The 12,726-nt window shown below is 39.0% G+C and overlaps 1 protein-coding gene across 2 annotated transcripts in view; it reads right to left on the bottom strand.

Moving 5' to 3' along the window:
• The window catches only part of PGR (progesterone receptor), a 115,515-nt gene that overhangs the window by 60,800 nt on the left and 41,989 nt on the right, over positions 1–12,726 (bottom strand). The gene's annotated exons all lie outside the window — the stretch shown is intronic.

The raw sequence follows: 12,726 nt of genomic DNA, 5'->3' as shown, positions 1-12,726 counted from the left end.
AAAATTTACTGTTTTGGCACTTCTTATTTTCCATTGAATTCCTATGAAATAGACTGTGAGACTTTTAACATCATCAGATTGCTTAAAAATAATTTTAAAAGTTGAAATTTTCCATTTTAAAATACCATGGAATTTTCCTATACTATTTTATACTGTTGTTTACTTCCTAAGTCATATCTGACTCTTTTGTGACCCCAAGGACTGCAGCCCAGCAAGCTCCTCTGCCCATGGATTGAATTGCCCATGGATTGAATTGCCCAGAGATTGAATCCAGGTCTCCCACATCACAGGCTGATTCTTTACTGTTTGAGCCACCAGAGAAGCCCAAAAGTGTATGTAAGTTTATCTATTTATCTATGATAACTTATCTTGACTCTGCACTGATTTCTCATGAGAGAACAAAAAGCAAGATTTTTCCATCCTCTCTAGAGAACACACTTAAACGGTGCTCAGAGATGTAACTATTGTTTAAGGGCAAGCTGTTCTTCTCTACACTCCTCTGTTAAAAACATCCAGGAAAAAAGCGTGAACCATCTGCAGCTGGAATGCTTCTAAGCTGTCTTCTGTTTCTAAATGATTTACAATAGCACCTCCTTCTTCAGTGTCTCAGAGAAGTCCCCATTAGAGGGTGCTCACTGCATGTTGCTAAAACCATTCCTTTCTACCTGTTTTCAAACCTTCCCCATCAGTTCCTCCTAAAATCTTCAGTTGCTCCCCTTTCAAGGATGTCTTCCTTTCTCCTCAAGCTTTTCCATTTCAAAAATTCCAGAATCAAGAAAAAAAAAAAAGAACTGTGACTCATTCTTAATTCTCCTTGACTTCATCCCTTTCTTTGTCATCTAAGTTGGTGAAAAAGTCATCTGCACTTGCAGCCTTTAATCAGTTTCCTTTACTCTTCAGTTCAGTTCAGTTCAGTTGCTCAGTCGTGTCTGACTCTTTGTGACCCCATGGACTGCAGCACACCAGGCCTCCCTGTCCATCACCAACTCCCGGAGTTTGCTCAAACTCATGTCCATCGAGTCGATAATGCCATCCAACCATCTCAACCTTTACTCCTCAGCTTATTGGAACTGGGCTTATATGTCCACTCTGCTTATAAAGACATCAACGATGTCTTCATTCTTAAATGCAGTGACTCTTTCTTGACTTTCTGTACAATCTGCCATGGGTAATTCTCTCTCCACCGGCCCCCCTGACCCTGCTTTTTTTTATTTGAAGCACATCTCTTCTGACTCTTCATCTTCTTTCCAACAGTTCCTTTTAGGTTCCCACTGTCCATACTTTTGGAGAAGGCAATGGCACCCCACTCCAGTACTCTTGCCTAGAAAATCCCATGGACAGAGGAGCCTGGTAGGCTGCAGTCCATGGGGTCGTGAAGAGTCGGACACGACTGAGTGACTTCACTTTTAAAGTCAACAGAAAGACACTCTCAAATATGCCTAAAATCAGGAAATAAGGCCCTGATATACCACTCTTCCAAAAGGGATTCCAAAATGCCTAATTTAACTAACAGCAGTTAAGTTACAACAGAGGATGCATGAGGGAGGAGGTCTGGTGTGAAGGACAGCGAGTACTAAACACATTGAAAGATATATTTAAGTAAAATATATAAATTATAGTTACCAAATAGAATGCAATTCCTATAACTCTTGGGGGAAAAGCAGCTGAGCATTTTAAAATTTGATGTTTGATGGGAAGGAGAATCTCTGGTAATTAAGACTACTGGCATGAGGTCACTACTGTGAGGAATTGGCATGCCTCATATCATCACAGATTTCCCCAAAGAATGGAATGGCTTAAAGATATCTGGAAGCTCAGTGCATTCTAAGCTATGGTCATCTTCAACACTAATATTGGGCTGTCAAAACTGCAAAGCAGATATAGCATCATGCAAGTTAAATATAGGACATATATAGTTAGAGGTTAATCTTCTCTAAGAGATCTTTTGACCTGAGAAATGTTGCAGCCAGTCAATTCCAACTAGAGGTGACTATGATAATTTGGCATGGGGCCCAGACCTGACTCTGTATCACAACCCTTGCCCAGGACTCAGAGCCACCAAAAAAAGGCAAGAATGCAGAAAGGATAACTCCATTATATGTATTAATCCATCAAATATCGGGCTGTATATGTAGATGAGGAAAATTCACACCTAAAAGCACTAGCTCTGCTACAGCATTATCTGGGAAGTCTGCAAAAGATTAAACTGTGATGGTAGCAAACTCAGCATGATGTCTGCTGCCACCACTTTTCTTCAGACAAATTTATATCCTCGATTCAAAAGCACATTCATGTCCAGATCCAGCTGCTGATTTCTCATAAATCATAGACTGATGGTTCAAATTGCATACTGCTAATTTATACACATTGTTGTTATATAACAAGTCTATAAAAAGTCTCTCTATTAAATCACCCTGCATTCTACCTTCTAACTCCCTTACTGTCTACCCACTCTTTGATAACCAGGAATTACAAGACATTCAGGAGTATTCATAAGCTATCAGTTCAGTTCAGTTCAGTCACTCAGTCATGTCCAACTCTTTGAGAACCCATGGACTGCAGCACGCCAGGCCTCCTTGTCCATTATTGACACCCGGAGCTTGCTCAAGCTCATGTCCATTGAGTTGGTGATGCCATCCAACCAATTCATCCTCTGTCGTCCCCTTCTCCTCCTGCCTTCAATCTTCCCCAGCATCAGGGTCTTTTAATGAGTCAGCTCTTCGCATTAGGTGGTGAAAGTATTGGAGTTTGAGCTTCAACATCAGTCCTTCCAATGAACATTCAGGGCTGATTTCCTTTAGAATGGACTGGTTGGATCTCCTTGCTGTCGAAGGGACTCTCAAGAGTCTTCTCCAACACCACAGTTCAAAAGCATCAACTCTTTGGTGCTCAGATATCTTTATAGTCTAACTCTCACATCCATACATGACTACTGGAAAAACCATAGCCTTGACTAGATGGACCTTTGTTGGCAAAGTAAGGTCTCTGCTTCTTAACATGCTATCTAGGTTGGTCATAACTTTTCTTCCAAGGAGTAAGTGTCTTTGAATTTCATGGCTACAGCCACCATCTGCAGTGATTTTGGAGCCCAAAAAAATAAAGTCTGTCACTGTTTCCACTGTTTCCCCATCTATTTGCCATGAAGAAACCAGATGCCATGATCTTAATTTTCTGAATGTTAAGCTTTAAGTTGGCTTTTTCACTCTCCTCTTTCACATTCATCAAGAGGCTCTTTAGTTCTTTGTTTTCTGCCATAAGGGTGGTGTCATCTGCATATCTGAGGTTATTGATATTTCTCCCGGCAATCTTGATTCCAGCTTGTGCTTCATCCAGACTTGTGTTTCTCGTGCTATACTCTGCACATAAGTTAAATAAGCAGGGTGACAATATACAGCCTTGACATACTCCTTTTCCTACTCGGACTCAGTCTGTTGTTCCATGTCCAGTTCTAACTGTTGCTTCTTGACCTGCATACAGGTTTCTCAAGAGGCAGGTCAGGTGGTCTGGTATTTCCATCTCTTTCAGAATTTTCCAGTTTATTGTGATCCACATAGTCAAAGCCTTTGGCATAGTCAATAAAGCAGAAATAGATATTTTTTCTGGAACTCTCTTGCTTTTTCTATGATACAGAGAAGGTTGACAATTTAATCTCTAGTTCCTGTGCCTTTTCTAAAACCAGCTTGAACATCTGGCAGTTCACGGTTCACGTATTGTTGAATCTGGCTTGGAGAATTTGAGCATTACTTTACTAGTGTGGGAGATGAGTGCCATTGTTCAGTAGTTTGAACATTCTTTGGCATTGCTTTTCTTTGGGATTTGAATGAAAACTGACCTTCTCCAGTCTGGTGGCCACTGCTGAGTTTTCCAAATTTGCTGGCATATTGAGTGCAGCACTTTCACAGCATCATCTTTTAGGATTTGAAATAGCTCAACTGGAATTCCATCACCTCCACTAGTTTTGTTCATAGTGATGCTTCCTAAGACCCACTTGACTTCACATTCCAGGATGTCTGGCTCTAGGTGAGTGATCACACCATTGTGATTATCTGGGTCATAAAGATCTTTATTGTACAGTTCTTCTGTGTATTCTTGCCACCTCTTCTTATTATCTTCTTCTTCTATTAGGTCCATGCCATTTCTGTCCTTTCTTGTGCCCATCTTTGCATGAAATGTAAAGATGGTATCTATAATTTTCTTGAAGAGATCTGTAGCCTTTCCCGTTCTATTGTTTTCCTCTATTTCTTTTCATTGATTGCTGAGGAAGGCTTTCTTATCTCTCCTTGCTATTCTTTGGAACTCTGCATTCAAATGGGTCTGTCTTTCCTTTTAGCCTTTGCTTTTCACTTCTCTTCTTTTGGCAGCTATTTGTAAGGCCTCCTCAGACAGCTATTTTGCTTTTGCATTTCTTTTCCATGGGGATGGTCTTGCTCCCTGTCTCCTGTACAATGTCATGAACCTCCATCCATAGTTCATCAGGCACTCTGTCTATCAGATCTAGTTCCTTAAATCTATTTCTCACTTCCACTGTATAATTGTAAGGAATTTGATTTAGGTCATACCTGAATGGTCTAGTGGTTTTCCCCACTTTCATCAATTTATAAGCCATCAGTTCAGTACAGTTCAGTTCCTCAGTTGTGTCCGACTCTTTGCATCCCCAAGAACCACAACATGCCAGGCCTCCCTGTCCATCACCAACTCCCCGAGTTCACTCAAACTCATGTCCATCGAGTCAGTGATGCCATCCAGCCATCTAGTCCTCTGTCGTCCCCTTCTCATATGCCACCACAAACAAGATAAGTGGCATGTGATCAACAATAGGAGAGTTTACCCAAGTAGGAGATACCATCTCCATCTCCACTTTCACATATGCATCATTGACCCCTCTTGAAACCTGAGGAGCTATTACCTGAAGTCTACAATAGAGAACCTTGCTTTCTTTCTCCTTGGAAAATCTCTTACCTCCTTTATGGTGGGAAAAGCAAAAGACGAGTGCTAACTACCAAGATTTCTTCTAAATTTCATTCTCTCTTTTATTTTCTTTATGCTCCAGTTGTACTGACATCATTGTCTTTTCTTAAATTCTTGAAATATTAGTTTAGGAAACACGTCTCTATGACTCTCCTCCCTTTTCAAATTCATCTGCTTGGCAAAATCTTACTCTCTTTCAAGTCTGGTCTTACCTGACTGATGATAGAAAGATCTGGCCCTTTCTTCTTTGTGCAATTGCATATTCAAGGCATTCCTCTTGTAAATGATATGTGCCTGTTTCTCCCTACATTTTGTAAGAGTAGAAACTAGGTCTTTCTATAAGAGTTTGATAAATGTTGTTGGAAACATGCATATCTAATTACATGCACTGTTTTACTGTCATATATATACTCAACAATAATAGTCATAAATATACTCAACAATAAAAGGTTTATAACAATGTTTCACTTAATGTCATATAAAAATCACTTGCTCCAGATTTTTACTTACCACCTTACAATATTTACTATTACAGAATGCCTTTTATTTCAGTAAATTCCTTGCCTTTTTATACTTAGCAAACTATGAGGTACATGCAGCACCTTCACCAAGCTTATTTTTAACAGATATCTTTGGAAAACCAGAGAACTTTTATTATTTTAGAAAAATTTATGTTTAATGACATACAAAAAAGGGACTATTGAATGATTATATTTATATATTATTTTTAATTGGTCTCTATATTTACCATTTTAATATAACTCCAAGCACTACTACTATTAAAAAATCATGTTCTGTGAATATAAAAGTACTATTAAAATATGACCATTTTACTTGCCTAGTGGCATACAAAAATTTTAGATACCTGGAAAATAAAAGTCCTTTTCTTTTAAAATTTCTCTTAATACAGGCTTAAAATTCCATTTTAATTGAATCTCTTTATTATAAGCTAGAAAGAGATTTACCTTTAAAATAAGAAATCTGTATTATTTGTGCTGCCTCTCAGAGCACAAGTGAGCACATTTCACTTTAGTTTAAGTCAAGTCACAATTTTTCATGTCTTTTTATGATAAGAAGGGGGAAATATGTAGCAAAATGGTAAGAGAAATGAGTATATGTTCAACAGATAAAGGACCAAAGGGAAAAAAAAATGTACAATATAACCTACAAAAATTTAGGCTTGAGGTAACATGAGCTGGTGCTTATGAGGACACTCTTTCTACCATAAACACACAAATGTTGGGTAAATTATGACAGAAGCATGTTGATAAATTATAGTCAAGGAAGGAAGGAGGAGAGAAGGAAGGAGAAAGAGAGGAAGAGAGGGAAGAAAGAAACAGAGGGAAAAAAGAGAAAATCTCATAAGTCAGAAAAAAAGAAAGATATGAAAGCCAGAGGGATAAATCCGAGTGAACTTTGCAGTAGTCCAAAAATAGTTGCAGATACAGATAAGGGACCCAGGAGCTGAAAGCTAGCATTTTAAGCTCATGAGGGTTTGCAGTACGTGACATTAGGCCATCTGGAAGACAGGGACAGGAACTGAAGTCTCTGTAAGATGGAGACACTCAAAAGGCTGTCTTATTCATGAAAATAATACCAAGATTACAATACCAAGAATATACCTTTTAAGTCAGAAATGTGTCCAAAACTTTGACTTGGGAGAGGAATTATTCATGACTAAAAATAAAACAAATAAACAAAAATCTTGGCCTTTTTCAGAGGTGATTTTCACTACCATGTTATATAAACCTGCACCACAGAACAAATACTCTAGGACCAGTGAAATTCCCAGGGTCCTGGGAGAGGTAAATGAAAAAACCTATATTGTAAGGATCAGTTCAGTTCAGTTCACTCACTCAGTCGTGTCCGACTCTTTGTGACCCCATGAATCCCAGCACTCCAGGCCTCCCTGTCCATCACCAACTCCCAGAGTTCACTCAGACTCACGTCCATCGAGTCAGTGATACCATCCAGCCATCTCATCCTCTGTCGTCCCCTTCTCCTCCTGCCCCCAATCCCTCCCAGCATCAGAGTCTTTTCCAATGAGTCAACTCTTCTCATGAGGTGGCCATAATACTGAGTTTCAGCTTCAGCATCATTCCTTCCAAAGAAATCCCAGGGCTGATCTCCTTCAGAATGGACTGGTTGGATCTCCTTGCAGTCCAAGGGGATCTCAAGAGTCTTCTCCAACACCACAGTTCAAAAGGATAGGTATACATATACAAAAAATCTGTTTAAGAATTTTTATAGAAACTGTTCATAAATAGACCCAACTTGAAAGCAATTGAAATGATCATTTATAGCATAATTTATAAACAAACTGTACTTTATTCATTTAATGCATCATACCGTAATGAGAATGAATGTCTAGCCCATGTAAAAATGTGAATGGACTCCGTAAGTATGTTATGGGAAAGAAGCAGACACAGGAAAACACTGTATAATTTCAGGCATAAAAATTTACAAAACAGTTAAAACCATCTATGATGTTAGAAGTTGGGATGATAGCTACTTTTAAGGAGTGATTGGACGGGATGCAAGGGGACTTTTAGAAAGCGAATGATTTAAAATATTTTTTGAGGGTGATGGTAACAAAGTTTCTGTGGTTTGCTGTCCATGGGGTCGGACCTGACTGAGTGACTAACAACAATTCATTAACATCCACATCTTTAACTAAAGCACTTTTTCTGAAGACATTTATGTCAATAAAAACCTTCCTCTTTCTTTGTAAAAATGTCCACCTATGGGGACAGCGTGGAAGGCAGTGTGATCCAACAGAGGGAGTCTGTGTAGGGCTGACCACCAGAAATCCAGAGCTGAGGAGTCCAGAAAAGAACAGAAACCTCACCCGCACCACAGGACACAACTGGGGCTTCCCAGCAGCATATCCCCCGAGTCCCAGCAAAGTATCCTGCCAGGGAAACAGTCAGCTATGATCTTCCAGCAAACACAGAGAACTCTAGGGATAGTCACGGGTACATGCCACGTATATCTGTTCCTCTCCCTCCAACCCCTCTTCCCATACCTTAGCCCTGAAAAGGTCAAAAGTAGCTCTAATGGTTCTTCGGAGAGTGAGCAGGGTAAGAAGGAGGTGACCTCGATCTTTCCTCCCTGCAGGCTTCAGGCCCCAAGCAGGGCTGAGCAGGGGCAGTGGAGAGACCCTAACTTAGATGAGAGTTTGCAGTTTTTACTGTATTGCTGGCCAGTACATTTTGGTTCTGAAATAACATTGTTCTTCTGATTAAAAACTGTAGGATTGGACTAAGATTTCATGCAAAGTATGGAAGAATAAATTCATGCTGATAGTGGCATTTTGAAGAAAAAAATAGTGTGCATGGGTGTGAGTATAAAACAATTAGGGAGTTATTTAAACCTTGCTAGGAAAATAAGTGTAAACTAGTGATTCTCAACTAGAGGCAATTTTGCCTCTTTTCCCCACCTCTACTCTGGGACATTACACAGTGCCTGGGGACACTGCTGTTTTACACAAATGAGGGGTTAGGTGCTGAGGAGAAACTGGGGTGTGGCTAAAGATCCTACAATGCACAGGACATTCCCCAGAATAAAGAATTAACTGGCCCAAAATGGAAATAGTGCCCCACTTGAGGAAACCTTGGTGCTAACTCATGATCGCCCCATTTTTTCAGAGAGATGTATTTTCTAGGTCTGTCCACTGAAAATGCCCAGAAGCAAAGGTAACAACAGCAGCAATAAATGCTAGGATGCAGACTGATTGCCAAGTCTAATATCATTTTCATCTGAAAGCAATCAGAGCTCTGTGGAGAAACGGCTAATGCAGCACTGGGATGCAAAATGTACAAGTCGGGCCTGGAATGTTCTACTGTGACCAAGTTTCATGTTACTGAGAGCTAATGAAGTGTGTTCAAATCATCCTGACCAAAGATAAGACAATTTCTACATCAAAAATAATTTAGTTTAAGTGATTAAAACACTAGCCTGCCTGCTAAGTCGCCTCATTTGTGATCACTCTTTGTGACCCCATGGACTGTAGCCCACCAGGCTCCTCTGTCCATGGGATTCTCCAGGTAAGAATACTGAAGCGGGTTGCCACGCCTCCTACAGGGATCTTCCGAACCCAGGGATTGAACCCCCGTCTCTTACCTTGCAGGCAGATTCTTTAATGCTGAGTCACTGGGGAAGCCCCATTAAAGCACAGTGACTAGATAAAAAGCCATGAACACAAAATGAACTTAATGTAAACTACTGGAGGTTGCCAGGGTATAAACTTATTACTTTGAAAACTGATAATTAAAAAGAAATAACTGAGCAACAAATAGGTCTAAATTGCCTTTGGGAAGAGAGAATGAACTCTAAAAAATATTTTTAAAATATTTATGCTGATAAAATCAGAAGGAATAACAGAAGTGGAATATCACCCTTTCGCAATCTCTAAAGAAATGACCACCACCTGTGAAGGATGAAAAGACTATTAAAAAACTCCTCCTTTTTCCACCTACGTATCTGTGTGATGCTGCATTTTCTTCATATGCTTCAAGCAAAACAACATATTGCAACAGATTAAATGCAGACAAAGTTATGAGACACAGCTGCACTCAATTAAGGCAGACATTAAAATGACTTAAAAATTTAAAACAATGTCACTGTTGCCATTAAGTTTTTCTGGATTGGAAAATTAACATCTCATGGGTTTGCTGCTTTTTAAGTGAGTTAATAAAATGTTTTTAAAATGATCAGTTTTGATTCTAATATAACAAATATTGATAGATATAATCCACACAAACAAAAATTCTTTGGACTCTCCATAATTTTAAGCATGTAACAAGATCAGGAGACCAGAGTAGTTAATAACTACTTTTTTTGTATATGATTCTTGTTAAAATATTTAACCTGAATCTAATCACATAGAAAAAAAAAATCAGACAAATCCAGACAGAATTTCTACAACAGCTTGCCTGGACTCCTTAAAAATGTCAATGTGATTAAAGACAGGAAAAAAAAGCTGGATGATCCTTTTAGATGAAAAACTATAAAAACTTTTTACCCAAATGAAATACATAGTTCTTGATTGGACCTTGCATGGAAAAAATTTTTTTATATGGGACATTTTGGGAACTGGGAAAATTTGAATAATGGCTATATACCAGATAAAATCATTATATCAATGTTAAATTTTGGGGTGTGATAAAAATATTGTGATTACTTTGTAATTGTTCTTAGGAACATATTTGAAATCTTGAGAGGTAAAGTACTATGTCTGCAACTTAATTTCAAGTAATTGAGTACAGATATTCATTTACCAGTATTCTTCTGAATTTTTTTAGAAGCACAGTATTCTGCAGACACATATAGAATGAGATAAAAGTTTGAACCAGTTTTTCATATTAGCCAAACTGGGCTGGTTGTATAAAACCAGAGTGAAGAGAGTGGGAAAGAGTAAATTTCTGGCAGAGTATGAGAAAGAGCTGGACAATAACAGAAGTTTTGAAGTATCTTAAGGTAAGATTCCAGGATTTTTGGTTAAAGTGAAGAAAAAAGGTGTTGAGGGAAGGAAGGAAGGAGAGAAAATTTTATAGACTCACATAATGGGTGAGTATATTATGAACTTAACTGGTTTATTTCATGTAGTCCTTATAAGCAAAAATACATGTTGTGTTGTTGTTCAACTGGTGAGTTGTGTCCAACTTTTTGCAGCCCCATAGACTGCAGCAAGCCAGGCTTCCTTATCCTTGACAATCTCCTGCAGTGTGCTTAAGTTCATGTCCACTGAGTCAGTGATGCTATGCAACCATCTCATCCTCTGCCACTCACTTCTCCTCCTGGCCTCAGTCTTTCCCAGCATCAAGGTCTTTCCAGTGAGTTGGCTCTTCACATCACATAGACAAAGTACTGGAGCTTCAGCATCAGTCCTTCCAACGAATATTCAGGGGTGATTTCCTTTAGGATTGACTGGTTTGATTTCCTTGCAGTCTAAAGAGATCTCAAAAAGGCTTCTCCAGCACCACAATTTGAAAGCATCAATTCTTCAGTGCTCAGCCTTCTATATGATCCAATTCTCACATCAGTACATGGCTACCGGGAAAAACACAGCTTTGACTATATGGACCTTTCTCACAAAATGATGTCTGCTTTTTAATATGTTATCTAGGTTTGTCATAGCTCTTCTTCCAAGGAGCAAACATCTTTTAATATCATGGCTACAGTCACCATTTGCAGTGATTTTGGAGCCCAAGAAAATAAAGTCTGTCATTTCTTTCACTTTTTACTCTTCCATTTCCGATGAAGTGATGGAACTGGATGCCATGATCTTAGTTTTTTGAATGTTGAGTTTCAAGCCAGTTTTTTCATTGCTTTTCACCTCTTTCACCCTCATCAAGAGGCTCTTTATTTCCTCTTCACTTTCTACCATTAGAGCAGTGTCATCTGCATATCTGAAGTTGTTGATATTTTTCCCAGCAATCTTGATTCCAGCTTTTGATTCATCTAGCCTGGTATATAATATGATGTACTCTGTATAGAAGTTAAATAAGCAGGGTTACAACATACAGCCTTGTCATACTCCTTTCCCAATCTGGAACCAGCCTGTGTATGGTTTTAACTGTTGCTTCTTGACCTGCACACAGGTTTCTGAGGAGACAGGCAAGGTGGTCTGGTATTCCCATGTCTTTAAGAATTTTCCACAGTTTGTTGTGACCCACACAGTCAAAGGCTTTAGCGTAGTCAATGAAGCAGAAGTAGATGCTTTACCAGTATTCCCTTGCTTTCTCTATGATCCAGCAAATGTTGGCAATTTGATCTCTGGTTCCTCAGCCTTTTCTAAATACAGCTTCTACAGCTGGAAATTCTCAGTTCACATACTGTTGTATCCTAGCTCAAGGAACTTTTGAGTATAAATTTGCTAGCATGTGAAAGTGAGTGCAACTGTATATTAGTTTGAACATTCTTTGGCACTGATTTCTTTGGGATTGGTATGAAAACTGATTATTCCAGTCCTCAGGCCACTGCTGAGTTTTTTAAATTTGCTGACACACTGAGTGCAGCACTTTAACAGCACCATCTTTTAGGATTTGAAATAGCTTAGCTGGAATTCCATCACCTTGACTAGCTTTGTTCATAGTAGTGCTTCCTAAGGCCCACTTGACTTTGGATTCCAGGATGCCTGCCTCTAGGTGAGTGATCACATCATCATGATTATCTGGGTCATTAAGACCTTTTCTATATAGTTCTGTGTATTCTTGCCACTTTTTCTTAAAACCTTTTCTGTTAAGTCCTTACCGTTTCTGTCCTTTATGGTGCCAATCCTTGCATGAAATGTTCCCTTGAAACCTCCAATTTTCTTGAAGAGATCTCTAGTCTTTCCCATTCTATTGTTTTCCTCTATTGCTTTGTATTGTTCATTGAAGAAGGCCTTCTTATCTCTCCTTGTTGTTCTCTGGAACTCTACATTCAGCTGAGTATATCTTTCTCTTTCTCAATCGCTTTTGCTTTTCTTCTTTCCTCAGCTATTTGTAAAGCCTCCTAAGTCTTTGGGATGGTTTTGGTCACCACCTTCTGTACAATGTTATGAATCTCCACCCACAGTTCTTCAGATACTCTATAAGATCTAATCCCTTACATCCATTTGCTCTTTCACGGTATAATCACAAGGGATTTAAGTCACAACCGAATGCTCTAGTGCTTTTCCCTACTTTCTTCAATTTGAGCCTGAATTTTGCAATAAGGAGCTCATGATCTGAGCCATAGTCAGCTCCAGGTCTTGTTTTTGCTGACTGTATACAG

The sequence above is a fragment of the Oryx dammah genome, unplaced genomic scaffold (assembly GCF_014754425.2).
Source record: "Oryx dammah isolate SB20612 unplaced genomic scaffold, SCBI_Odam_1.1 HiC_scaffold_17, whole genome shotgun sequence".
Lineage (NCBI taxonomy): Eukaryota > Metazoa > Chordata > Mammalia > Artiodactyla > Bovidae > Oryx > Oryx dammah.
This window is presented reverse-complemented; position numbering and strand designations above follow the sequence as displayed.